Raw genomic sequence first — 27,740 nt, forward strand, 5'->3', positions numbered from 1 at the left:
GGGGAGCCAACATTCTGGAGTCAGGGGTCAGGACTGGGGGTGGAGCTCTGCCACTGCCCACCCCCCCCACCGCCACCACCACCACCACCACCACCACCACCGAGCCCTGACTCGTGCTCATCATGGCCAAACTCATCATGGCCTTCCTTTCCAAACCTCCCTGAGCAGGAAAGGCTGTTCCTGAGACCCCGGGAGCACTCTCTCTTGATGATGTTATGGCTTCTGCCATTTCCTCTGAAGCTCCCTCTCTGGGCCCCAGTGCTCTCCCCAGGAATGAGGAAAGCTTCCGGCACAGGCCGAATGAGCCCCCTGTGGTAGGCAGAATAATGGTCCTGGGGATATCCACGTCCTACTCCTTGAAACCTGTGCATGCCAAAAACAGAGGCAGTTTCTTAGGGCCAGAGGACAGACTCTCCCCTAGAGCCTCCGGAAGGAACACAGCCCTGTAATTCCTTGATTTTAGTCCAGAGAGACCTATTTCAGACTTCTGACCTCCAGAACTATAAGGTAATAAGTTGATGTTGTTGGAAGCACCTGAGGTGTTGCTCATTTGTTACAGCAGCTTCAGGAAACTAATAGCCTCCCTCCCCCTGCCAGGAAGGAAGAAACCAGATCAGGCATTGAGGGTGTCCCTCCACCCTTGGGTAGGGTCCACCTGCTCAAACGGGCCTCCCTGGAGGTGTCCTTAGACTCTCCAGAGCTCTACCCTCCTCTGTCCCCAGTGGCCCGGCAGAGCTCGGGCTCCAGATCGAGACCTTCTGGCTCTGGCCGCCCTCCCCCTGGGGCTGTCATGCCACTGACTGTGGGCGACACCCCTTTGCACCCAGCTGGGCCACCTCAGAGCACCTCTCCACTCTATGCTAAAAGTCCTGTCTTCCAAGTGGTGGATGATGAGCTCCCAGTGTAAGTCGGAGGCAGGGGCGTCCCTTGGGAGGGTTCCTTGCAGACCTCAGTCCCCAGAGGATGAGCAGAAAACCACAAGATCTTCACCGTCCACTTACTTAGGAAGCATGTCGCCCGTAAGGGGACTCAGAGACCACCTCCCACCCCTTGGGCTTGGCTTCTCTTCCAAAAGGATTATGACCCACGCGCCTTGGGACTAGCCATGGTCCAGCCTTCCAGAGTTTTGGGCATCCCCACCTCAGTCCCCAGCAACAGCAAGAGAAACGAGATGAAAATGAGTAACAAGGCAGATGTTGGGGGAGACAGTGATGCCATTCATTAAGCACTGACGTCACAACTTGGCATTTGAGGAATGGGGCATGGGGTGTGGGGCAGAGCATGGGTATCTGTTTTGCCCTGACAAAATCTGCAGTGCTACCTCATGCTCCTGTCTCCCAGCAGGAAGCAAGTGGCACTGGGCTCCCGAAGAAAGGGAGCGTGATTAGGGTAACTAACAAAGGACAGCGCGGTCAGGGGCACCTGGGGGGCTCCGTCCGTTGGGCATCTGCCTTCTGCTCAGGTCATGATCTCAGGGTCCTGGGTCCTGGGTCTGCTCAGGATCAAGTCCTGCATCAGGGTCCCTGCTCAGCGGGGAGTCTGCTTCTCCCTCTATCTCCCTCCCCATATTTTTCTTTTTTTTCCTCTCTCTCTCTCTCAAATAAAGAAACTCTTTAAAAGGGTAGCACAGTCCCCGGGGGCTGGCAATGGCGGGGAGTCGTTGCAATCCCTGACCTAGAGCGGCAGGGGGAAGGTGGGTTCCAGAATGAAGTGGAAGTCTAACCTGGGCATGAGCTGGGAGGACAGATACCCCCAACTGACCACCCTGCTCCCTACCCTGTCTGCTGCTGGTGATGCCCACTGACTAAGCCCCACAGGAAGCAGAGGATGAGGGTACACAGAGCAGGGCTGGTGAGAGTGGACGCAGAGAGCTAGCCAAAGACTGCTGGCCCACTTTCTGCTCTCTCACATGATGGCCTTCCTGCCACCTTGCAGGGCTCCATTCTGGGTTATCTCCTTGAGGGGGGATGCCTTCCCTGACCTCTGGGTCTAAAGGAACAGCAGCCGCCCCTCTGGCAGCTTCTGCATCATCTACCACAGTCCACAATCATCCTGTCGGTTGGCCATCATGTGTCCCTAGACGGGGGACTGGTGACTGTGTTTGACCCACTGAGATGGAAGTCTGGCCAGGGGACCTTTTCTCTCTCTCAGTCATACCCATAGCAACTCGCGCTAAGCCTGCTAGGTGTTCTCAAACACTGGCTGTGTGGATTGGCAGACCAACGTTTATCGAATGAATGAGTGGGAACTGGAAACAATAAATAGGAGTTGTTCCAGGGGATATGCAGCCATGGTAGGCACATCAAGAGAAGCCAAACGTGGCCGGGTTCAACCCAGACTCATAGGGTCATGGTCTACCAGGCACTCCCCTGAGTCTGGGAAGCATTGTTCCCGGGGCTGTGCTTCCTCTCAGTGTCCTCCCCACATGGGTTCCAGGAAGGAGCTAGATGCCCGCACTGTTACCTACAAAACAGAAAAGGGGGAAGGTTTGCTGGGAAGAACACGACACAGCAATCGGGGTCCCGTCCCGGAGGTGTCCACAGTGTGTGCAAATTTACACCAGCTGAGGAGCTAAATGGGGGTACAGCACCTCGGGTAGAACAGGAAGGGTCCCCAAGGAGAGACCAATGTCACTGCATTTGGGGCTGCTCCAAATGAGGTGGCCATCTCACTTAAATATGTCAACGAGGGGACAGTGGTGAAGTCTGTTGAAAATATGGAGTACCTAGAAAGAGAAACGTAGAATTCAAGAATCAGAGAAGAGAAATTATTTTTTTTAAATATTCAGAAACAAATCAATATGATCTTTATTTTCAGGGGCATAGAAGAGGCTGTACATTTCATAGAATATGAGATGAAACAGGACATAATAAAAGGACAGGCTGGAACATTTTTAAAGGCCTTGATAGGTTAAGGAAAGGAGACAAGGAGCAAATATGGCTGTTGGAAATGTCAAGGAGCAAATGGATTCCACGAGAAATGGCCAAGCGCATGTGAGGGGCAAGGCAGAGACGCCATCCAGATGCTGAAGCAGAAAGGAGCCACGGATGGAAGTGGCTGGAAACAGGTGTTTGGAGCGTGAGTTCAGAGAGTAAAAATCCACCTGTATGTAAAGGGAATTCTTGAAGGAGAGAAAAGGGAACTTTTTTTTTCTTCCTTCTTTCTTTCTTTCTTTCTTTCTTTCTTTCTTTCTTTCTTTCTAACAAAGGAATTGAATCACTTACAAAGATAAAATAGACCAAAGTAAAAAACAAAAATTTTCTATAGAAAGACAGGAAAGAGTGGATGGGACAGGGACTCCCCTGGTAAAATTAACTGGAACAAACACATAGACAAATACCGATAATTTTTTTTCCCTCTTAGTTTCAAGAATAAAGAAAGAATTTGACAAATGCCCAGGCAGGTTAAAAAATAAAAACAAACAACAACAAAAAAAAAAAAAAAGAAAGAAAGAAAGAAAGAAAAAAAGCTATCTACAAAGAACAAGTTAGATTTGTCATGGGGACCTCCATGACGCAGGTGATGTGGATTCCAGAAGAGAGTTGCTAAAAACCAGACAACGACAGAGACAGAGAGAGAAAGAGACAGAGAGACAGAGACAGAGAGAAGAGAGAAGGAAAAGACAGAGAGACAGGGTAAGAGACAAAGACAGGGAGAGAGACAGGAGATAAAGATAGAGAGAGACAGACAGACAGAGGAAAAGGTTGTGATCCAAGTACACAACAGCCAACGAAGGCGTTGTTTACTTGTCAAGATAATAGAAAGGCTCCCTCAGATATGTAAGATTCCAAACGTCTACCTGACAACAAAAAAAAAAATGAGTCAAATAGTTCCCAAGAGAAGACACAGCAGTGGAGGACCCTGGAGACTCATCACACACACACACACACACACACACACACACATATCTAAAAGGTGGTTGTCACTCCTATCACAAAAGAATGCAAATGCGATTTTTTTTTTTTTGACAGAGAGAGAGAGAGAGATCACAAGTAAGCAGAGAGAGAGGGGGAAGTAGGCTCCCTGCTGAGCAGAGAGCCCAATGCAAGAGTCCATCCCAGGACCTTGGGATCATGACCTGAGCCGAAGGCAGAGGCCCAACCCACTGAGCCACCCAGGCACCCTTTTTTTGAAAAAAAAAAAAAAAAAAATTTAAGGTAGAGTTTTATTATAGATTTGATAATATAAAAAACACAAGCTTGACAATATTTGTAAAATTGAAAGAGATGACTGTCGGGCAAAAATTAACAAAAATTAACATTCTGGGGGGAAAACCAAAACATGGTCCCATAAAACTAATGATGGGAAATAAACAATAAAGGAAGCATAACAAAAACAAAACAAAGAATTCACAAACAATAAAAATACAAACATGCAGAAATAAGAACCAACAAATCCAATCTGAGATAAAGATAAATGGAGTTAACGCCTTTGTTAAAATACAGGCTTTCAAGAAATAATCGTTTGAAATATAAAGCTTCGCTTTGTGTCACCTACAAGAAATACACCTACCACATAATTACGAGTAAGAAAATTTTTAAGTTAAGAGCTAGACAGAAAAATACCAGGTGACACAAATAACTACAAAAATAAAATTCTTTTAAGAAGGCAGTAGGGCATAGAATTCTAAATCACTTCTAGTCTTTTTTATTGCCGAAGTAAATAATATACATGGAGGACTCACGGATCTATTTCTTTGTGCACATAATAACGTCAATCAGGGGTGCCCGGGTAGCTCAGTCTGTTAAGCATCTGACTCTTGGTTTCTGCTCAGGTCATGATCTCAGGGTGGCGAGATCGAGCCCCACATTGGGCTCTGCACTCAGTGGGAAGTCTGCTTGAGAGTCTCTCTGTCCCTCTTCCACTGTCCCTCCCTGACTCATGCATGCAGGCACTTAAGCACTCTCTCCCCAAAATAAATGAACAAAAAAATAAATAAAAAATAATATCATATCAAGATATATAAAGCTGAAGGAGTTAGAATTGGAGAGAGACGTGGGCAGAAATAAGAAGGGGGGACATTTCTCAAACAAGGCCACAGTGATCTGCATAAATATTTAATAGTTCAATATTGACATCACTAACCTACACAGAACTCAAAATATTTTCCTTTCTTACGACCATGGGATATTTACAAAATTGGACCGTATCTTGGCCCCTGAAGAAAACGTCAGTGAGTTGACTGAACAAAAATGAATGAGAACAAGGGAATTATTTCTCTGTCTCGGGATGTAGAAAGATATGACTAGGGAAATCTTTAGAAATTAGCAGGGCCTCATTGATAAAGATAACAACCACCAAAAAAAGAAATTCATAAATTAGAAAGTGGAATCAATGAGCAGAATGGACTCTAGAATTGTGGCTTAGCCAACATACACATAAAATATATGACATGAACGTCCGTGTTAATGAGAACTGGCTAGACAGAAAGATACAAGTCTACAAAAGTGGGGGCACCTGGGGGGCTCAGTCGGTTGGGTGTCTGCCTTCATCTCGGGTTACGATCCCAGGGTCCCAGGATCGAGTCCTGTGTCAGGCTCCTGGCCTGGCGGGGAGCCTGCTTCTCCCTCTCCCTCTGCCCCTCCTGCTTGGTTTCTCTCAAATAAATAAATAAAATATATTTTTTTTAAAATCCCAAAGGTGCCTGGGTGGCTCAGTTGCTTAAGCGACTGCCTTCGGCTCAGGTCATGATCCCGGGGTCCGGGGATCGGGCCCACATGGGGCTCCCTGCCTGGCTGGCCGTCTGCTTCCCCCTCTGACCCTCGCGTCCGGGGATCGAGCCCCGCATGGGGCTCCCTGCCTGGCTGGCCGTCTGCTTCCCCCTCTGACCCTCGCGTCCGGGGATCGAGCCCACATGGGGTCCCTGCCTGGCTGGCCGTCTGCTTCCCCCTCTGACCCTCGCGTCCGGGGATCGAGCCCCGCATGGGGCTCCCTGCCTGGCTGGCCGTCTGCTTCCCCCTCTGACCCTCGCGTCCGGGGATCGAGCCCCGCATGGGGCTCCCTGCCTGGCTGGCCGTCTGCTTCCCCCTCTGACCCTCGCGTGCGGGGATCGAGCCCCGCATGGGGCTCCCTGACTGGCTGGCCGTCTGCTTCTCCCTCTGACCCTCGCGTCCGGGGATCGAGCCCCGCATGGGGGTCCCTGCCTGGCTGGCCGTCTGCTTCCCCCTCTGACCCTCGCGTCCGGGGATCGAGCCCCGCATGGGGGTCCCTGCCTGGCTGGCCGTCTGCTTCCCCCTCTGACTCTCGCCTCCTTTCATGCTCTCTCCCTCTCTCTCATGCTCTCTCCCTTTCAAATAAATAAATAAAATCTTAAAAAATATATCTTAGAAAAGCTCTAAATACTCAAAGAAGGGTGTGAAATAGAGGAAGAACCCACAGATATGGAAAATAAAATGTCTTATTTCCATAGACGGAGTAGCTTTCTGGGCAGCCAAACATTGCCGAAATTGACTTTCTGAGAATATTTAAAAGGCTGAATCGGTGAAAAACCATGGAAAAAAATTGAAAAATTTGTCAGTGAATTGCCCCCCCCCCCCATGAAGAAACTGAGCAGAGAGAAATCTGCGGGCAACATCGGAGCCTTATGCTACACACCACCAGTACCAAAGTGAATGCAGTATTCTGCTGCTTTTCCAACTAAAAAAAAAAGAGTTTGCTATTTTACCATCATGTCATCAGCCTCTTTTCCATCAGGTAGCTTAAAATTAGCATCACTTTGGTCTCCCTCTATTGAACAAAAAGGACAGACCCTTTCCCCCCACCCCATGTCCTTCTGTAAGTACAAGCACATAATTATCTCCCCTTCCCCACATATTTTTTAAAGATTTTTTTTTTTTGAACTATTTGAGAGTGGGAGTGAGAGGGAGAAGCAGGCTCCCCCAAGAGCACAGACACCAATGCAGGACTCGATCCCAGGACCCTGAGACCATGACCTGAGCCAAAGGCAGAGGCTTAACCCATGGAGCCATCCAGGTGCCCCTCCCCGTCTCTCTACTTTCAAACCGGAGATAGTGCTTTTATTATCAAGAGAGGTCTGGCAGGAAGCAAAAGGAGGAGACTCATTTTCACAGAGAGGCAGAGGTAGGAGTAGGGAGGGGGCCCAGCCCCACCACAGGGCAGGACGCACCTGCTGGGGAACGGGGAGGGGAAGGGAGCGGTTCTCTCTTTCAAGAAGCCGAGAGCCAGAGCCACGTGATGGGCCGTGACACTGGGGAATGCTCTACGCGCTCACAGGTACTGGGCCCTCAGCAGCCAGGCCCTTGGAGGGCAAGACCTCTCTCTCGCTAACGACCCCACCAGTGCTATTTGCCAGATCCACCACGCAGGGTCCCAGGAAATACTCAGACTCTATAGAAACACTGGGGGTTCCAAGTTTGGGTCCAAGCATGCAGCGTTGTGCACTGGGCAAGGCTTCCTTTGCCAGATGAGTAGCAAGGGGAGTTTTCAGGCAGTTACTATAGTCATCGTAATCACGACCTACGAGAACAAGGGGAATTAGGTTGGCCCCAGTCCTCGGGGAAGACCCGGGAGACAGGAAGAAGGAGACGGGCGGGAGAGAGAGACTTCTCCAGGGAGAAGAGATGCTTTGCCAGCACTTTTTCTAAAACGCTCCTTCTAAATGACTCTGGATTTGTGTTTCTCATTCAGACTGGATGTGCTAAGGCATTTTCATTTTGTTCCAGCTCCTTCCCACCCTACCTTCCCAGCAAATTCCGTCCCGGCGCTGTTGATTTCTGTCTTGCGACCATTATGGAAATCTGGCTTCATTTCTCCTCCTAATTTATGATCTTGTTAACATGCCCGCATGCCAGATGGTCCTGTTCTTCAGGTTGCGAGTTAATGAGATAAACAAAAACTGCTGTAAGAAGCAAACAGGGGGAGGATGGTTTTTTTTTTTTTCTTTCCCTTCAATGGGCCTCTCTCCGTTGCTCCAAATGTGAATTGGAGGCCTCTGCTGTAGCTCCCTGTGATTCTAAGCGGTTGACCAGCACTCGATGGCACGTAAGTGGTCATGGAGAGGTGAGCCTGTCCTTCCCTATGGTGCTCTGTGCTCTGGGATTCTGTCCTAGGAAGAAAGACGGCCTTGGGATCCCCCACCTCCCGAGTCTGCCCTCGTGTTTGATTGAGCCTACCTGTCCTTGCTTCTGCTTTCTTTGCTCACCCCCAGCACCGCACTTAACACATTGTATTGTGTTTGTTGATTCTTCCGTCTGCCTACTCCACTGTAAGCTCCCTGGGGCCAGAGACCATGCCTTTTCCTCCTGGACCCAGAATAATGCCTAACCCAAGTCCAGACACCTAGTTGGCCGATATCCAACAAATGAAGTATGAAACATCTCCACCTCCACTGTAAATAAGCAAAATATGGCTAAAGTGGGGAACAATGAAGTGAACAGGTAAATACACACTACGAAGTTCGCACAACCAGCTGAATTAGTTAGATGGGCTGTCAGACACCCCAGCCTGGGCGGGGGCTGGGCTATGTGATCTTTAAGGACCCTTCCCGTGCCAGGAGAGACAGCACCCAAGGTGAGACCGTAATCAGACACACCAAGGTAGAACTTTCCATCATTCTTCATCTAGCCTTCACTCTGGCATCTGGGAGGAGTCTGGAGGAGCCATCTCTAATCCCTGCTTGTCTTTATCGGCTGTCCTCATACCATTCTGGGAAGATAGCTATCCCACCCCAGATACGACAGGGATGCAGGAGAGAGAGAGAGAGGGAGGCTGCATCACTAAGTTAGCACTAGAAAACCGAGGCCCTCAGCGCAACTGGTGTATAGCTCAAGGGTCAGCAATCTCAGCCTGTCCGCAGCATTGGGTAGCATCTGCTTTTATAAATAAAGTTTTTTTTTTTAAAGATTTTATTTATTTATTTGACAGAGAGACATCACAAGTAGGCAGAGAGGCAGGCAGAGAGAGAGAGAGGAGGAAGCAGGCTCCCTGCTGAGCAGAGAGCCCGATGCGGGACTCGATCCCAGGACCCTGAGATCATGACCTGAGCCGAAGGCAGCGGCTTAACCCACTGAGCCACCCAGGCGCCCATAAATAAAGTTTTATTAGAATGCAGCCCCACCGTTTGTTAACATTCTGTCTATGGTTGCTTTTGGATCACAATGGTGCAGTTGGATCTTCAAGACAGAGAACATACATCCTACGCAGCCTAAAATATTTATTCCCTAGCCTTCTGCAGAAAAGTTTACTGAGCCTGAATCTAGGGAAAACACAGGATGGCCCGTGTGCACACACGGTTGGGTTTGCATAATATGAAGAGGTGGGCCATCCTCTTGTCTTCCATCAGGAGGCACTAAGAGCTATGGCAGTAGAGGAATGAATGAGTGAGGAATGGAGCTTCTGGCTGTAACAGGGTCTTTCTTCCTCTCTTGGGCATCCAGAGGATATGACCATCCCTGGCATGATGAAAGCCTGTCAATTAGGGCAGGAAGATAGATGTCCACTGTTGTTTTTCACTGGCTTATCACAATCAACCATAATTGATTGCATATGGTGGGATTTGGTTGGGAAGACAAGGGGGCAAGGGGAGAGCCGGTCGCTGTCTTGTCCGAATCCCACCCACACAGCCCGGTCCCCATGAAATATGATCACAGGATAGAGAGCAGGAATGAAAAGCAGCCCCTGCACCAATTCATTCCTGAGATCGGCACAAGCCAGAAGAATGGGCTGATAGAATTCCAAATAATAGGATTAGCCTTAGGCGGGGTGCACTAATGCCCCCGACTCTCTGAGATTGGAAACATTTCAATTTAGCACTCTGCTAATGCCAGGACCCTTTTTGTAATACCCTGTCTGGCCTGCCAGTCTCTTTGGAACTCCAGCTTGCAATGAAATTAGCCTGCATTTCTGAGAACCTGGAGTCTGGTCTTAAGGATATGACCCTTCTTGATAGCAAGACGCTGGTGACACCTTACCTTCAGGCCAACTGCCTTAAGGTCCACAAAATGCCTCCTGGGGAACAGAAGAAGCCCAGCCAAATGTTTGTCAAAGCTGCTTTAGATTCAAAAGTTGTTCAGATCTCATTGAGACTATAGGGCAAAGGTCTATCATCAAATCGGTTTTTGTTTTGATCGGTGGTATTGACACCCAAGACTCTTGTCTACTGCAGCATTGGCAGAAGAGGACTGTCTCCAGTGGAGAAAAACCTTCCTGAATTTCGTTTCGCCCAAGGCCAGCCCTGTGAATCATTAGCTGTACGAACAGATAACCAGGAGACACACACACACACACACACACACAGAGTTGTTGAACAGGGTGCAGTGACTGGCTTTGAAGAAGTCTTAGTTCTATTTGCAGTCAAGAGTTATCAATAACAGAGAGGTCTGAATCATTGCATTTACTAGCGGGGAGGGTCCTTGAACACCATCTTGTTCAACTTCTTCAGAGATGAGTAAAACTCAGAGAGCTGAGATGGTTACCTAGAGCCAAAACTAAAATTCCTGATTCCTAAGCCAGTCTTTTTGTCAATTTATAACACTTCTTCGTTACATTACTGAGGGCACTTGCATCTCAGAAACCCAACTCAAACTGAGCAAAAAAAAAAAAAAAAGTGAAGTGTATGAATGTATGGCCTCATTTTACTGAAAATGCCTAGGGTACTGGACTTCAGGCATGGCTGGATCTAGGTGTATGGATGGTGTCTTCGGTACTCTATTCCTGTCCATCTCTCCATTCTGGTTTATTCCGTGCAGGTTTTTTTCTCGGATGGGTTCCTTTACATCCTTCCAGGCTAGCACTTCTTGCAGAGAGAAAGAGAAAGAGAGCACCCTTTCCAGCAATGTATTCAGAAGTCTCAGGGCTGATGCTCATTGTCGCTAATCAGGCTTGCTTGATAACGTGCCCGTCCCTGAGTCTCTTGCTGCAGTTGCAGGGCTGTGATATTCACGGCCACTCTTGAAGTCACATGGACAGAAAATGAGAAATGGGTCATTCCTCGAAGAAAAATCAGGGACTCATGATTTCCCTTCCAGAGGAAGGGAATGGGAGGTGCTGGCTGGGAAGCAGAGTAAGCAGGGATTCATGCTGCTCCCTGCCAAGTCTGTCTCTGAAGCTAGTTTATATTCCTAATTTGGGTCCATCCATCCTCCTCGTCTGGATCCTTCCTGCTCAGGGTTTTTTTTGTTTGTTTTTTGGTTCCTTTTTTTTTTCTTAAGACTATTTATTTCTTTGACAGAGACAGAGACAGAGGGAACACAAGCAGGGGGAATGGGAGAGGGAGAAGCAGCCTTCCCTCTGAGCAGGGAGCCCAATGCGGGGGCTCGATCCCAGGGCCCCGGGCTCAAGACCTGAGTGGAAGGCAGATGCTTAATGACTGAGCCACCCAGGCGCCCCACCCTCAGGGCTTGGCTAGCTGAGCTGTCTGCAAATTCTTTCCGGGGCTCCCATTCACCCCAGGGTAGCTGAACTTCCCCATCAGCCATGAGCTCTAGGTCCCTTCACCAATTCCCTAAATCATGACCTCCATTTGGGGAAAAGTCTGCCCCTGACTGCTTGTTAGCCTCTTAGCTACCCAGACTTTTAGCAATTTTTTTTCTATTCACGTCTGTTTTCATGGTTTTTTTTCTTTTCTTCCTTTCTTTCTTTTTCCCACCCTGACTGCTGAGTCTCTTCCTCCATTTAAACGATTTTCCACAAATCTCCCAATCTAACGCACTGAGTTTCTGGAGTACCCTTATCCATCATCACTTAAAATGAACTCTCTCTCCAATAAGAGGTTTAGTCCCATCTGTGTGTGATAATAACACAGTGTGGTCCTTAAGTACATTTTCCATAATGCAATGTGGTCCTTTATGGTGTGGAACTCATTTCTTCTTCACGACCATCCCGGAACGGAGGCAATGGCTCTACTTGTCAAGTGAAAAAGAAAAAAAAAAACCAAAACACAAGTTAGAAAGCTTCAGCGTGCAGGAGGGTAGCCGCTGGGAGCAGCGGGGGAGGTGGGAAGTGGCAGAGACAGGACGCAGACACCGAGGTTAGGGAGCTTCCGTCTCATTCACACAGATCCCTAAACAAGCAAAGCTTTGAGCATGGTTCTCCAGTTAGGAACATTTGACTGCCCGTGGGGGCACTTGGCAATGCCTGGAGACTTTTCTGATTGATGCAATTCGAGGGAAGGATGCCGGTTGACTGGCCTCGGTCTAGGAAAAAACAGAGATGCTGGCAAACATTCTACAGCACACAGCACAGCGCCCGCCACCCAGCCACCTCTCCCCGCACCGCCCCAGGCAACAAGGAGGGATCAGGCCCCCAAATCTTGGCAGTGCTGATATCCAGAGCGAAGTCTTTCCCTCCACAGCCCCTAGTGGTTTTCCTTTCTGTCCTCAGCCAGGGGCAAGCTAGATCAGTCACTGTGTTATTTTGTCTTCATCAGACGGGGCAGGAGATACACAGGCTGGCATGCTAGGAACCAGGGCCAGAGGACACCTCCTCCTGCCCTCCGCTTTGGTTTCCCCATGCCCTGGCTTTGGGCTGTGCTCAGGGTTGTGGAGCAGAGACACAGAGTGTACCCCTCGCTGTAGCTAGCACCGCGGGGTCCCTGGAGGGAATGGAGGCAGAGGCTCGGTAGGGGGTAACGGTGGCGGAGGGAGCAGACTCAGAAAGGAGGAAAAGCTGACGAAGGAGGCAGGGGAAACGGGAGAATGGGACGTCTGGACTTGGCTGGCATGAGAAGAGCATCGTAGGTCATGGAGGAGGGAGGACCGGGCCTCCCGGCTCCCTCTGCCGGCTTCAGGGAGTGCGATTTTAATGGGAGTCTAATTAAGTCAGAAGCCGTTCCCATTATTCACACTCTGCTCCTGTGGCTTCTGAGCCCACACACTCTGCTACACTCTGGAGAGGCCCCACGAGGGGTGACTCTGGATTTGTCTTGGCTGCAGGAGGCGGCAGGGGGGCGGGGGGATGTGCATCTGGCTCCCGGCCGGCCGCTTGCAGGCAGACCTGGGCTCAGGGGGCCTTCCTTCCTGACCTTCGTCGTCTTGTTCCTCCCTCCGACTGTGCGGGGTTGGTAGCGGGCTGGCGGTGCAAGGGGGTGTCTGTTGATGACTTTGTGTGGGTCTGAGAAGCGGCAGGAGTATTTCAGGTCTGATGACCTCATGCATGCAGCTGAGGCCCAGTAAAAAGAAAGGGCCTTGCCTGTGGCTTTGGGGCAGGTGCGGCAAACCGCACCCGGGGCTCCCGGGGCTCCCGGGAGAGGCAGGACAAGGGTAGATCCAGGACTCCAACTCAGGCCTCGGGCCAGATCCCAGCCTGTGAGCACAGAAGGAGGAAGGGAGAGCCTCCAGGACCCTGGTTCCTTTGGGGTCCCCTTCGCTCAATGCTACTGTCTCACTGTTAGCAGAAAGTCTCCCCAGCATCAAGATTCTCCGGGAAAGAACTAAGCTGGGGCTAGGGCAGTGGGGACCCTGGGCAGGGGGGCAGGCCCAGCCTCATAACTTACTGCGTGGCCTGGAGGAAGAGGTCTGTTGCCTGCAGAATGAACCCAGAAGCACTTTCACAAAATAATGGCCATGCGTGGGGATTTTGCCAGCAGCTGGGTGTGGAATGAGAGAGAAAGAGAGAGAGGGCACGAAGTTTGAGTAAATGCAACCTAAGCAGGGTCCCTTCCGAAGGTTTTGAGAAGTGAGGTGTGAAGTGATTGGAGTCCCGGATGCGAGTGGGGTGTCTGTGGGGGGTGGGGCGTTCCCACCTGAATCTTCCTGTTCTTAGGGCTTTCCAAGAATGCCCCATCAGAGACGGGGGAGCAGGAGAGGGAGCTGAAAGGCCACGGGAGAGTCCACGCTCCAAAATGCCTAACTTCTTCTTCGGTTGGGGTCCAAGTGTACCAAGAGCTACAGCAGCACTGGGTGAAGCACGGTGACCCTGACTCATAAAAACCATGACGGCGTTGACAGGCAAGTCCCTGCAGCCGTCTCTGAGACCCTGGAAGGTGGTCTGGCTTAGGAATCAGAAAGACTTTGAGTTCAAGCCTCTCGCCGGTGTACGTCAAAGCCTCTCAGCCGTCCTCCTTAAAACGAGGTGCTTAAGGGAGTGAATGCAGGCGAGCATCTAGCCCGGAGCGTGGTGCGTGGTGAAGGCTCAGTAAATGCTCCTGTCTTCTCTCCGCCGCTGTCCCTCTTACAACGCACACCACTCTGAGACACTCCACTGACATCTATTTAACTTTTCCATCGACACCGGATATGTTCAGGAAGATTGGACTAATGACAGGAGTGACTTTGGGGGACCCCCATCTATACAGTAGGGTCAGCTCCTGCCCACTGTGACCCCTTGACTGGCCAGCCAAACACAATTCCTGGAAGGAGAGACAGTCCCTGGGACTTGCTTGACACCCCTCCCCCTCCCAGCATACACGTTTTCTACCTGCCCAAATTCCTGTGGTTCAAATGAAGCCACAGCCCCTTCACTTCCAACCCATCAGCAGGGCAGCGGTCAGGCTCAGGGGTACCATATGGAGAAGCACCGAAGCTGGAGGGGCAGGTTAGGGCTGGAGATGCCCAGACTCGCTGACCTCCAGGCCCCTGGGCTTGTACCTCTCTCCAAGACAAGCTCACGAGTACAGGAGTCCCTCCACAACCCTGGCCTTGGGGCGCTCCTGTCAGACTGGAAAAGCAAATAATGCTTCACCACACACCGAATAAGTAATTTTAACCTATTTCCTGGACTGAGTACTGTTCCTTGTATTTTTTTTTTCCTACTTGTTCTTTTTTTTTTTTTTTTTCTCTCGTTGGAGTCTAATTTCTCATTTGAGTCAAAAATTATTTCATCAGAGAGGTGGTGATTAAATCTGATAATTAGGAAAAATACCAATTAAGTCAGGCTGCACAAGCATGAGGCAGTCCTCATTCACAGAGTGGTTGGAGACCGGGGCTCAGCCAGGGGCTGTCTCAGCCCTGCAGGGTCACAGCCCATGGGCTGAACAGAACTGGGGGCTCTATCTCCCTCAGACAAACGGGGGTGGGGGCCAGGAGCCAAGGGTTTCTCTCCCTTCCCGCATCCCTTTAACTCCCACATTCCACCCTCTTCCTTTTTGTTAGAACCCACTGCTCGGACCCCCAATCCTACTTCTTGCCTTTCTCCGTATGTTGCTTAGTACACATGCCCGGATCCTGCCCAGAGCCTCCATCAGAGTGGAGCACTGTCCAGACCTAACCCCAAATCACCAGTCACTTGAACCAGCTCTAGGTAGAAACGCACCACCCCTGCCCACCCACAGGACTTCCAGAGAGCCAGGAGCTTCAGAAGGTGATGGGGGAAACGGAGTTTTCTCGAAGTGTGGTCTATGGAACTCTTAGAGTGGGCTTCCCCAGGGGCTACTGCTGAGAATAAGGGGGAGCTTAGCCAGAATACAGTGAACACATCAAAGAATTGAAAAAAGGGCTAGATGTTCAGGTTGGAGCCACTGGGGCAGGGGGGGAGCTCCTGGATGCCAGGCTGAGGGGCTTATACTTATTTTGGTAGGAAAGACGGACTCGGAGGAGGATAAGATTCTGACACCCAGTTCTGATGTGTGGGCTTTTTCTGCATGCCAGCTGGGCGTCCTGCAGGTCAACTCCATTCTGACACCGTTTCCCTAGAGGGAGCATCAGATCAAAACAGGTGAAGGGCTCAGCCCCACAGGACTTCACCCCACACACTGCGGAAGCCAGTTGCAAACCCAGGTTACCACCTGTGCGGCTGACCAGCTAACTATAGACTGGAGGTTCCACCTACCCCTTCCTTGCATTCAGTGCATTTACTAGAGAAGCTCAGAACTCGGAGAAGCACTTTACATCCTGGATGACCAGTTTATTATGAGAGCATGTAACTCAGGAATAGCCAGATGGAAGAGAGGCACAGGACCAAGTATGGGGGAAGAGGGCAGAGCTTCCATGCCCTCCCTGAGTGTCCCACACTCCCAGCACCCCCAAGTGCTCACCAACCCAGAAGTCTCTGAACCTTGTCCTTTTGGGGTTTTATGGCGGCTTCATTACACATGGACGCCATTGATTGAATCATCGGCCAAAATTGTGACTGAACTCAGTCTTTAGTCCCTCTGCCCCTTCCAGGAGATCAGGAGATGGAAGTGAAAGTTCTAACCCTCTAGTCCCATGGTCAGTTCTCCAGGCAACCAGCTCCTATCCTTAGGTGAGGTCCCAAAGTCACTCTATTAACATAATGACACACGCCTTGACCCTTGTCAGGATTTAGGAAATTCCAAAGGTTTTAGGAGCTCTGTGCTGGGAACAGGAATGGAAACCAAATATATATTTCTTGTCACCATAGCACAAAAGGACATAGATGAAGCTGAACATAACCAGGTAGAGTCCTCAGGCTAAGCTCGTGGCTTTCAAACATGGCTGTGCATTAGAATCACCTGGGAAGCTTTCAGAACTCTCGGTTCCTGAGTTGAAGTCCGGATCAATTACATCAACAAGTCTGGAGTTGGGAGCCAGTCATTAATATTGTTCAAAGCATCCAATAGACAGCCAAATTGATGCCCATGGGGCTGACGGTGACCTACCTTCAGATTGGGTGAACAACCATCCCAAGTTTGCCCAGGAATGAGGGGTTCCCTGGACCATGGGGAATTCAGGACTAAAACCAGGAAAATATGAGCAACATAGAATGAACTGATTGCCCTGCCTCCAGTAGACTTTACAGGGTTCTGTCTGGGAGAAATCCAACCTCAAGGTGAGAGTCTCTCGTCCATTGTCAAGTCTATCAAGCGTATTAATCAAACAGCATGAGTCTTGGAATCAGAGAAAGCCAGGTTCCATCACTCAGTAGCTATGTGACCTTGGGCAGGCTGACCTCTCTCCCATGTGCTTCAGTACCTTTTCTCTCTCCTTCCTTTAATCTTCCTTGGGGGTCATAGATTGAGCTGCATTCTGCAGGCAGTGTTCTCCAGCACATGGTGCCATATGGAGCCAAGTTCCACAGAGGCCAAGAGAACTAGGGACTCTCTGACAGATAGCCAAAGAAGGGTAGGGGCTGGGGACAGAAATAAGATAAGCTTGCCCATACCGGGGTGTCTGCACGAAGCATGTATATACTCCTTCTTCCACCGATTGGCAGAATTCAGAACAGAGGGGCCTTGTACCCAGGATAACTCCTCGAGGCTCCTTTCAAGGCAGCTATTTACTAATTCATCCCCTAGATATGCCCCTACCTTGGCCATGTTGTTTGAAGACTGCAGACTGCCAGGACTCAGCCATTGTCCACTGCTCCTGACACAGACAGAGCCACCGCACCATCCCTCCAAGAATTAAGTGAGCATGTTGGCTCATATGTTTTTGGTTTGCCTCCTCTCCATCCTATTTCATTTTAAACCATCAGGGGGTTGATTTATCTATAAAATGTGTAACAGTTGTGTTCTTCTGGCTGCAGGCCAGACTTTTAAATCACACAGTTAAAGCTGAGGGAAAGAAGTCTCAATTATTAAGGGAGGCTGCTTCTGGAGGATTCCCAGAGACCTTTCCCAGGGCCCTCTTTCTTGTGTGGCCCTGCCCCAGTTAAGCCAGAAGAAGGCCTGGAAGTGGCAACTGAAAGTCCACCCACTCATCTGTCCATCCGTCCACCCATCCACCCATCCATCCCACAATTATTTGTTGATGGCCTACTTTGGACCAGAAGGGATCTGGTGCCTGCTGTTCTGATACTTACACTCTACTTGCAACAAACCTTGAGATTCTCCAGGCATCCTCTCTTGGGAACTGACAGGTCTTCCTATATGCCAAGCAACGGTGTCCAACCTGGTGAGATCTCCAGGTCCACAAGAGGGTGCCCCTCTTCTTACCACTGTTTTTATCCCAACCAGTCTTCTGCTACTTGAAACTCCTTTAAGACCCTTCATCTCAGATGAGACTTAAAAGCAAGCTCTCCAAGTTACTGTCTTGGTTTGGATTCGCTGCAGAGTAAAATTAAAAGAAATTGCCCTAGCCCAAGCAGCTGTAAACTCAAGTGACTATAGGCCAGGGATAGAATGAGATGAAGTGGAACAGGTGAAAAACAACATAAAATGGTGAGGATAGTGGCAAACTGGAAACCATAGTCCCATTTATTATTTTTTTTTAAAGATTTTATTTTTTATTTGACAGACAGAGATCACAAGCAGGCAGAGAGGCAGGCAGAGAGATGGCGGGGGTCGGGGGGAAGCAGGCTTCAGGCTGAGCAGAGAGCCCAATGCAGGGCTCGATCCCCAGACCCTGAGACCATGACCTAAGCCAAAGGTGGAGGCTTAACCCACTGAGCCACCCAGGCACCCAATTTCCTAATTTTTAAAACAATGAAGACCAAAGAAATACTTGTGAGGGCAGATGCAATTTGCATGCCACCTCCCATAGTTATGGACACTAACCACAGATTCTAGCAGGGGGGAGTCCCAGGACTCCTGTCCTAGGTCAGACCCCTTTAGATTCTCTCCTCAAGACCAGCTCTGATAGAGGATGCCCTGAGGAGTTGACGTGGAGAGAGGAGAAGAGAGGGGAGCATCATGGGCAGTGGAAATAGATGAAGGAAAGGAGACTGCCCTCATGGGAGACCATCCTGCCTCATGTTCTGGGATTGCTTCTAGACGTTCTTAATTCTCGTGTCTCAGCTGTCATTTTCAAGTGCCCTGATCTTTGTGAAGCCTGGGAAGTGGTCTGATTTATGGGCTAAAATAATCACTCTGGCTTTTATGAGAAGAAAGGGAGGCTGTGGACATATCCAAGTGAATAGGACAATTGCTGAATAGGCTACTGCAATGGTCCAAGCAAGAGCCAAACACTGTGGTTAAGGTGTATCAGCCCAGGATGCTGGACCACATGTGGACAAAGAAGGCTTTCTAGACACTTTGGTCTGCTGACCTTGAATATGGCAGTAAGTCAGTCAAATCACCAAGGAAATGCCCCTTCAGGAACCAATCATATCTTTTCAAACATTTGTCCAAAATCTTTCCCTTGACCCTGAAGCTGGGCACAAATTGTCACCAGCCATGTTCCCCCACAACCTTGAGCTCTCCAACTCATCAGTCTTCTCGCCCTTCCTAAGTAAGATCTTCCCTGCAGCTACCTTATTTTCTATTTTCTTCTTTCCATGGGACTTTCCTCCTCCACCTTCTTCCCATGTCTGTTCCTTCCTACCAGGTTCAGACAGCTCCTCCCCTCCAGGCCCACACAGCACTACTTTTGAGTGTTATGTTAGAGCCCATTTCTCCACTGGTCACACCTCCTCCTGGCCTGGATTTCAAGAAGCACGTTCTGGACATTATTTCTTTACATATTAATCCCCAGCCCCCAGGAAATGCTTAATAAACACAGCATTTGCAGAAGGAAGCAAAGAAGGGAATGGGGATGACGAGTAGGAGACCTTTACTGATTCCAGCCTAGCAGCCCACCACTCTCCTCTTCCCATTCCTCTCCTACAGAAGTGGAATCCACAGATGGGACATGGGGAGGCGCTGGAGCTCTCACCCTAAATAGAAAGTTGTCTTTTGTGATTAAGGCTCAGCCCAGAGGGTGCTTCTTACCGTAGAGCCTTCCCTGAGCTGGCCCTCCACAGCCCTGTCCCTCAGACGTCTCAACACACCCATGCCCCATCCTTTCTCACCCTCAACTAGAATCAATTAGGGGAGAAGCAAGGTAATCAGGGAAATAAAAAGAAAAAAAAAAAAAAAGAAGAAGAAGGGGGCGGGGAGGAGGGAACAAGAGGAGCCTGGACTGTGGGGCCAGACAGACCAGGATTGGAATTCCAGCTGAACCCCATAATGACATGTGTGACCTTGTAGGAGTTGCTTTTCTGTGGCTGTAACCTCACATTTATAAAATATCTTTATAGGGGCGCCTGGGTGGCTCAGTTGGTTGAGCGTCCGACTCTTTGTTTTGGCTCAGGTCATGATCTCAGCGTCGTGGGAAGGAGCCCTGAGTCGGGCTCCTTGCTCAGCACAGAGTCTGCTTGAGATTCTCTCTCCCTCTGCCCCTCCTGCTCACTCTCCCTCCAAAATAATAAGTCTTTTTTTTTTTTAAGATTTATTTATTTATTTGACAGACAAAGATCACAAGTAGGCAGAGAGGCAGACAGAGAGAGAGGAGGAAGCAGGCTCCCTGCTGAGCAGAGAGCCCAATTCAGGGCTCGATCCCAGGACCCTGGGATCATGACCTGAGCCGAAAGCAGAGACTTTAACCCACTGAGCCACCCAGGCGCCCCAAAATAATAAGTCTTAAAAAAAACCTCTATCTTTATGAAAAGATGGTCAGCAAGGAGATGGATCTGAAGTGCTTAACACAGAGCCTGGTGTAGTCACTTAATCCGTGTTCATGATTTTCGCTTGAACGTCATTGATTGTCATCAAGAGGGGTAAGGGGGGAGCAGCTAGCATCCGCAAGCCAGCTGGCTTCCTCACGATGCCTAATTAACATGCAGCCAATGGAAGCTTCTCTTCTGGGAAGGGCAAGGTTGCAAAGCCCCGCAGTCCAGCCTGGGGCAGGACTTCACAGACCCTAGAATTCATGGCATTGCTAAAGTGGGAGAAACAGTGCAGGACGTTGAAAGTAGGTGGTGCTGTTCCATTCTTGTGTGGGGCTGGCGATGACAGCAAGAGACCACGCAGGCAGCAGGCTATGGAGCACCACTGTCCCCGTTTGGGGACCATGTTCCCACCAGTTCCCACCACCCCTCCACACACACATGCACACCTCCGCTTCTGCCCTCCACAAGATCATACATGGCTCTGCCTCCCAGGCAGTGACAGGCTCTGCTTGGCAAAACGGTTCTTAACTAGTCAGCACTTTAAAATGGGCTAATTCAAGCTAGGTGTTAATGTCTACTAAGTCTACATATACACTGATTTGGTGCTTTAATAAGGAGCGGTGCCTTAAATTAGTCCCGATTAAAAGGTGGCTATGAACATTTGCAACACATCTGTGGGGTCTAAGACCAAGGCAGAGAAATGGGTAGGTTAGCCGGGGCGGTACTGGCAGAGGGAAGCTGACCATATGCCTTAGGCATGCCCTCCCTACCTCTAGCCCCGGCCCCCATTCCCTGTGGAGATTGTCTTCTCATGTGCAGACACCGCTCTGGAATTACAGAAGGTATCAGAAGAGGCGCTTTGGAAGATCAGCCTTGTCAAGCCCCAGAATAGGTGGGGTTGGAGGCAAGACAATAAGGTTGGACAACTGCGGGGAACCCCCGTCCTACCGTAGTCTCTGTGAATGGTGCTGCCTGTCTGTGTCGAGTGCTGGAAACAGCCCATGTGCTCTTATACAGCAGCCCTTGATGGACACTGTTCAACTACCTGACTTTATAGGTGAGGGAACTGAGGCACAGAGGTGAAGCGACCTGAAGCACAGAGGTGAAGCGACCTGCCCAAGGTTCCATGGCAGTGTCACGTGGATGTCCCCCAGCCCTGGACACATTCTATACCACACTTTCCCTGGTTTGTTCAAAAGGCCAACTCTTCTCTCATACACAGCAAAGATGCACCCCTAGGTAGCCACTGGTCCCAACACATCCATATGTATTTATGTCCATATATCCATCAGGCATATTCAATATGGTAGGCACAAAACATGTGTGGCAATTTACATTTAAACCAAGACACATGTGATAAAATGAACATGTCATCCCCTGAGCTGTGCCTGCCACATTCTGAGTATGTGGCCAGAACTCTCAGAAAGTCCTACGGGGTGGACACTATGGGACTGTAGATTATACTCAACACAGTAACACAAGTGACCATGATCCTGTAGCTTGTCAGTGGTGAGCCAGGACTTGGCTTAAATCTGTTCGACTTCTGAGACCAGGTATTTAATTACTAATCTCTACTGCTTCCGGTGAATGGCTAGAAAGGGTTTAGAGGCTGAAGGATTGTCCTAGAGCCAAGCAAACAGATGCTATTTTCAAGATGGCGAAGACCATGAAAGGGCTCGGAACAGATGACAGGAATTAAGGGGGCTTGAAGAGAAGACCAAGGGGTGATTTGATCCCGTCTCTGGGAACAAGAGACAGCCAGCTGGCAAGGGCCAGGGCAGAGAGAGAAAGGGCATGGGGCAGAGGGAACACTGGCCAAACACCCAAGATGGTGTTTCCTGGGCACTGAGGAATGGAGAAGATGCGCAATGAGGAGATAATGGTCACCTGGAGATATTCTGAGAAAAAGAGCCCTGTGTCACACACCCTCCATAGTCCCAGTGGTGCCCTGCAGATAGGCGACAAGAGGAAAAGGGATCCTGTTCCCCCTGCTCATGGTGGAAAGGGTAGGAAAGACAGATGTGGTGGAGGGATCCCACATCCCCGGGCCACTGCTTTGCTGGGAGCTGGACAATTCCTTGCAGCAAATCGCTTTCGGTTTTCCCTACTTCCCACTTTGGAGTTTCTGAAGTCCCTCTCCTTGAGTGTCAGGAAGCAAGGGAGAGGGGCCGAAGTGCTCGGGGCTCAAACCCTCCAGAGCTCAGTCCCACTGCTCTGACATGGAAGGTTGCGGGAGATTGAGGCTGAAAACATCTCCTCTTTGCCAGGTGACTGGTTGAGGAGTTGGGGTTCACTAAGGAACTCCAGAGGCATCTCTCTCTTCTAGTCGGCTTTCAATCCTGAGAAGTCTGCCCTGAACAGAAGGTAGCCTTCTAGGGATGGGGTTGGGCCCAGACCTGGGTCTCATGGTGTTTAATTGTGGGTTTTCAGGGTCTGGCCTTTGGGGGTGACATTGGGGTGTAGGGGTAGCTGGGAGGCAGGGAAGCTTGATTGCCTTTGTTCAACCATGTTAAAACTCACCTGAGTTTCCCTCTATAAGAGCCACAAGGGGTCTAGATGTCAACTAGACAGCACCCCATATTACAGATGAAGAAACCGAGACCCAGAGAGGTTAAGTGACTTGTGTGAGAGCGCTCAGCTAGTTGATGGCTACAGCCCGAGGCTGACCACACGGAGACTCTCACAGCAGTTCTCACCATGCAGGGGGACATCATTTCCCTAAATCCGGCACTGGGAACATAGTCAACCAGATGTCACTTAAACAAAGCAAAAACAGGCTCCCGTTGGTTCATTTTCAATTCCTGGATTTTTCCAGCAGGGCTGGAAAGTGGAGGTGGGGCTGGGCCTGAGGGTCTGGACAGAGAAGGGCCTTTGATCTTGATGTCACTGAGATTCTTGACAAATGTGGCCCCATGGTTCCCTCCTCACATCTCTTGCCCTCTCCCCCACCCCCAGGCTGTTCCCCTTCTCAGCCTGACAGGTCTCCTGGCCTCATTAACTTTGTGGTCCCTGCCTGCGTCTTTCCTCCCCTCAGAGTCTGGCCTCTGAGGCCATTCTAAAACACTCTTGGAGGTTCCTTTTGCCCTTGGAGATGTCCTAAGGCTGTGTATATTGTTATTGTCAAAAATGTAACACAAATGGTTGGATTTTAATTGATAGATGTTTATCAACCGACTCTCGTTGGGTTCTGTGTAGGGCTGTGCACCCGATGTAGCCAGCTTCCTGGGGTCTTTGCCTGTGTTCTGTGTGTATCCGTGTGCTCTGTCCGTCTCTCTATACCCGTTCTGTATATACAAGTATGTTCATGTGTATGCTCCTGAGATCTGTCTCTGTGTGTATTTTACCTTGTACCAATGTTTACGATGTAATAAAAGCAGAACCAAACGAACACAACGCCTTCTGGCGATTTTTAAACCTGGGGGAGGGAAGCACTCACTTATCTGGGATGGTTGAGTGAGTTATTACGACCCAAAGGTGGTGGGTTGGAGAAAACTTCCCAATGACCTTGGAAGGTCCCTGAGCCTCTTGGTTCCTCTGCCAAAGGTCGGCAGGTAAGAGGGGGCTCATGAAGAGGAGTCTGTCTGTGCCTCCTACTCTCCCCTCCCTTCTCTGATCATAGAAGCCTGGGGAACTCTATTCATTGAAGAGAGACTTGTCCCAGGGTTTTGATGTGGTCCTGCTGTTGAGGAGTGAAGCCAGCCTCCCTGGCCTTTGTCCCCCAGTTGGTTGAGGCAGCCCTTCTGGGCGTCCCTTTGTCTATACTCCCATTGCTGCCCAGTCATGTCCCCCATGGGTGGTGCTCAAAGGTGGGTACTACATTCAAGATGGCGGACTACATGCATGAGAGGCTAGGCACTCTTATGGTTTCCTTTATATGCATCTGGCAAATACCTACTGAATTACCTGGTATGTACCAGGACCTCTTTCTAGGTAGTTGTGTGCAAACACATGAACAAGATAAATACAGTCCCTTCCCACAAAGGGCTTATCCTCTGGTGGGAGGGACAGCCAATGACTAAGCCCATAAGTAACAAAGATGCAAGTTGTGTCAAAGGTCCTAAGACAGGAGACACACGGGTGACGTGTCACACACTCTAGAGAGCGGGGTCAGAGAAACCCTCCCGAGGAAGGAAAACGTGTGCTTGGAGCTAGATGTCAGGGAAGAATCTGCCTTGAGGATGCTGGGCAGAGGAACACCACGGACACATGCTTCTAGGTGGGGATGAGCTGGCCGTGCTCGAGGAACAAAAATGGTGTGTGTTTGGCTGGAGACGTGTGTGTGAAAGAGATAAGAAGGAGTAGGGCTCGGAGAGGAAGATGAGACCCCAGGAGATGGGATGTTGTAAGGCATGCTAAAGGGTGTGTGATTCTAAGCCCAAGCAGGACCCATAGGAGGATGGATGGGGGGGAGGTCCTCTAGAAATGGGCCTTTACACCGACAGCCTCCACTTTGTTTGAGAAATCAAATGGGAGGGGCGATGGGAGGAGAAGAATGGAGGATGACTCTGTGCCTTTGGTTGAACCAACTGGATGAGAAATGGAAGCCCTTGAACCGATCCGTCCTCTTTTCTCCCCAATCCACAGCCTTCCCAACACACGGCCCTTCTCCGCTCCCTCCTTCCCATGGGTCCCTACCGTGGTCTCCCCGCCCCGGTCCCCCTACCCCCAAGCGTGTGCTGTGAGCCTACGGCCCTTCCCTGCACCTCCCCTGAAGTCCGCTCGCCTCCTTGCCTCTCCAGGGGAAGCTCCTTTACAGGCGATCTGATCACATGAAGTCTCAATGAAGCACTCATTTGTCTGAGTAGCGCATTAAAAGGGTCTAAATCAATCATTCTCATTTATAGGAATAATGAGCACTGGGGACAAGATTTTTCACCTGAATGGGATAATAGCACCGTCTTCCAAATCCTCCCAGGGAGGTCTGACTGCATAAAGCACTGACGGATTCTCCAAGGCAGGGCGGGAGGGGGCAGTTGAGGCGGGGGTGCAGAATTCCGACTCTGCGTCTACACGAGTTCTGTCTCTCAGGTAACCCAGGTCAAAGTGGCATGTGAAAGCCCAAAGCCTGGGCATGGACAGAAGGTGCTCAGCCACTGTTAGGAGAATTGGGAAAATTCTGCAGCCTTTACCCACGAAGCGCATTAGCAACCCTGGGCGGTAAAGGCCATCTGATTCACTCAAAAGGCGCGCACCCATAGTCGAATAAGGCACCGCACAGGGCCATACCCGCACAGGGCTTCACCATCCCTAAAGCATTTCAGCCTCTGCCATCTGGTTGGAGGGTCCCCACAGCTACATGAGGCAGACGGGACGAAGAGCTTTGGATATGCCAGAGGCTGCCTCACTTCTTGGGGGAGCTGAGTGGGACTAGCATCGTTCTATGGTCCGCAGGGAGCTGCTTCCTGGCTCTGCTGAGATGTGCTCTCTCTCCCCTTGGGTGCCCACCACCTGGTCTGGAAACTCTGCCACTTTAGGTCATCCAAGGCTGCCCTGTGAGAGACCAGAGCAAGTGCATTCCCAACGGCCCACATCAGTGAGAAGCACCAGGATAGAATTTCCCCAGAGGGAACAGGGGTTGGGGGAGTTAGGGAGGGTGTGTCCCCCTCGGGGATAAAAGGAGAGGAAGTCTGTGTGGCCGGGGCTGAAGGAAGAATGAGGAGGGCTGCTGTGTGTGCACTGCTCCAGTGGTGTGTGTGGGGGGGCAGGTTGACCACTTACATCTTGGGGGACAGCTCTGAAAGCAGGGGTCCATGAAGGAAGTGGCAGACTTGGGGTAGGACATGGGAGAGGAGAGAAGGGAAATCTGTGGAGAGCAAAAGGCCCATAAGGGCGAAGCTGGGGAGGGAAGCCATACTTCTTCTCTGTGGCTTGCACAAAGCAGAGCCCTTGAGGGACACAGGTGACCAGGGGAGCCCTGACCCTCAGCCACACCATGCACTGCCCCCTTCTCCCAAGCTCTCTCTCCTCTGATTCTTTCTTGATACCAGAGATTAGACATCACCTTCTCCAGGAAGCCTTCCCTGATGCCTACCTCCCCTCCAGGGTCCCAGTAGCATAACCTGTCCATCCACTAAGCTGAATGCCTGAGTGGTCAGTGTGTCCTGGGTCGGGGAAGAAGAAGCATCAGCTTCTCTTCTAGCTTTAGTTAAAAGCCTTCCTAGGTTGGACAAGAATTTTCCCAAGCAGAATCAGCCACCCGATTTACCTTGCTGAGTGATGGGATTGGTCCCCAGGGCTGTGAGTGTGTACGTGGTGTTTAAGCCACAAACCCTGGGAACCGTTGGCGAGGTGAGTACCATCCTTGCTCAGCCTGCTTGGTTCCTGTGCAGAGGTTCCGAATGTGTCCCATGGAAGCTTCTGTTTTCCTGTGCAGAACAGAGTAGAAACAGCACAGACTTTCCAGAGACGTGGGTTTCAACCCAAGTGCCACGGTTTACCAGCTCTCTTGGATTGGGGTGGATAACTTCCATCTGTCTCACAATTGGGTGCAGATAGCAGGATCTAACCAGTATGCTAGAATTCACTAAGCACAGGGCCTGGCCCCTGAAAACATCCCCCCAAACAGTGGGCAGTAGCAGTCTTGTTATTTCTTGCTGGGAGTGCCTGCGGTTGGTAGCTAAGGATCGGGTTCTAGAACATTCTGCCTGAGTTTCTGTTCCAGTTCTGCCATCTTCTAAACAAGTCCCCTCACACGGGTTAATTTCCTGCCTCATGCCTCAGTGTTCTCTTCTGTTAAATGGAGGGAGGAAGAGCACCTCCCCCCCACCTTCTTCTAGGGCCATGACTGTGAAACGAGACGGTGCTTGGAAAAGAGCCTGGTGCTTAGCAAAGGGCTCAGTAAATGTTCATTTAGTGCTGCCATGCTTGTTATTATTGAGCCCAGTGCTACCAAACTTTCAAAGCTATGTAAAATTAGGTTATAAAACAGGAAAACAATCCTTTAGCTGAAATCAAGAGCCGGATGCTTAACCAAATGAGCCACCCAGGTCCCCCTGTATGGTTTTTTTCCTGAACTTTTTTTTTTTTTTATCTAAAAAGGGGTAAATGAGATCTCTTTGGTGTTTGATCAGACATTTCTTTGATCATTGAGGCTGGATATTTTTTTTTTGGATATTTTTTTCATATGTTTTTTGACCAATTATATTTTGTTTCTTCAACAAATATTTATCAATCGTCTTCAGTGTGCCAGGGGCGTTTCTAGTATTTCTGCTGTGAGGTCCCTGTTAATGGAAAAACGTGTAACTTTTAAGCGAGTGGTTGGTTCTTAAATTAATTCTCAACCTAGATAGCATGCCTGGGTAAGAGGTCTTGTAAGCTGACTTAGGTGAATTCTCTCCCATCTTCCGTGGAGACCATATGCCTTCTCCCTTAGCCTTTCCTCCTCCTGCTCCTTCACTTCTTACATATAGAAATTTGGAGGTCCCTGTGAGGATGTCCCTCGCTGACCACATGGGCTCTCCCAGCTGGCGGTGAATTCACTCCCTTCTGGAACTGAGCATCTGTCTTCCTCGTCCGGAAGC

General features: G+C 50.0%; 1 protein-coding gene and 1 long non-coding RNA gene across 3 annotated transcripts in view; one reads left to right on the forward strand and one right to left on the reverse strand.

The window, feature by feature from the left end:
• The window catches only part of SHISA6 (shisa family member 6), a 276,947-nt gene that overhangs the window by 203,902 nt on the left and 45,305 nt on the right, over positions 1-27,740 (forward strand). The window lies entirely within an intron of this gene.
• Positions 1,804-26,814, reverse strand: LOC116578520. The gene is made up of 3 exons (XR_004280922.1): positions 26,426-26,814; positions 2,591-2,725; positions 1,804-2,463 (listed from the first exon to the last, which is right to left on the reverse strand). It is a non-coding gene; the product is annotated as an uncharacterized LOC116578520 (long non-coding RNA).

The sequence above is a fragment of the Mustela erminea genome, chromosome 18 (assembly GCF_009829155.1).
Source record: "Mustela erminea isolate mMusErm1 chromosome 18, mMusErm1.Pri, whole genome shotgun sequence".
In the NCBI taxonomy this organism is placed as follows: domain Eukaryota; kingdom Metazoa; phylum Chordata; class Mammalia; order Carnivora; family Mustelidae; genus Mustela; species Mustela erminea.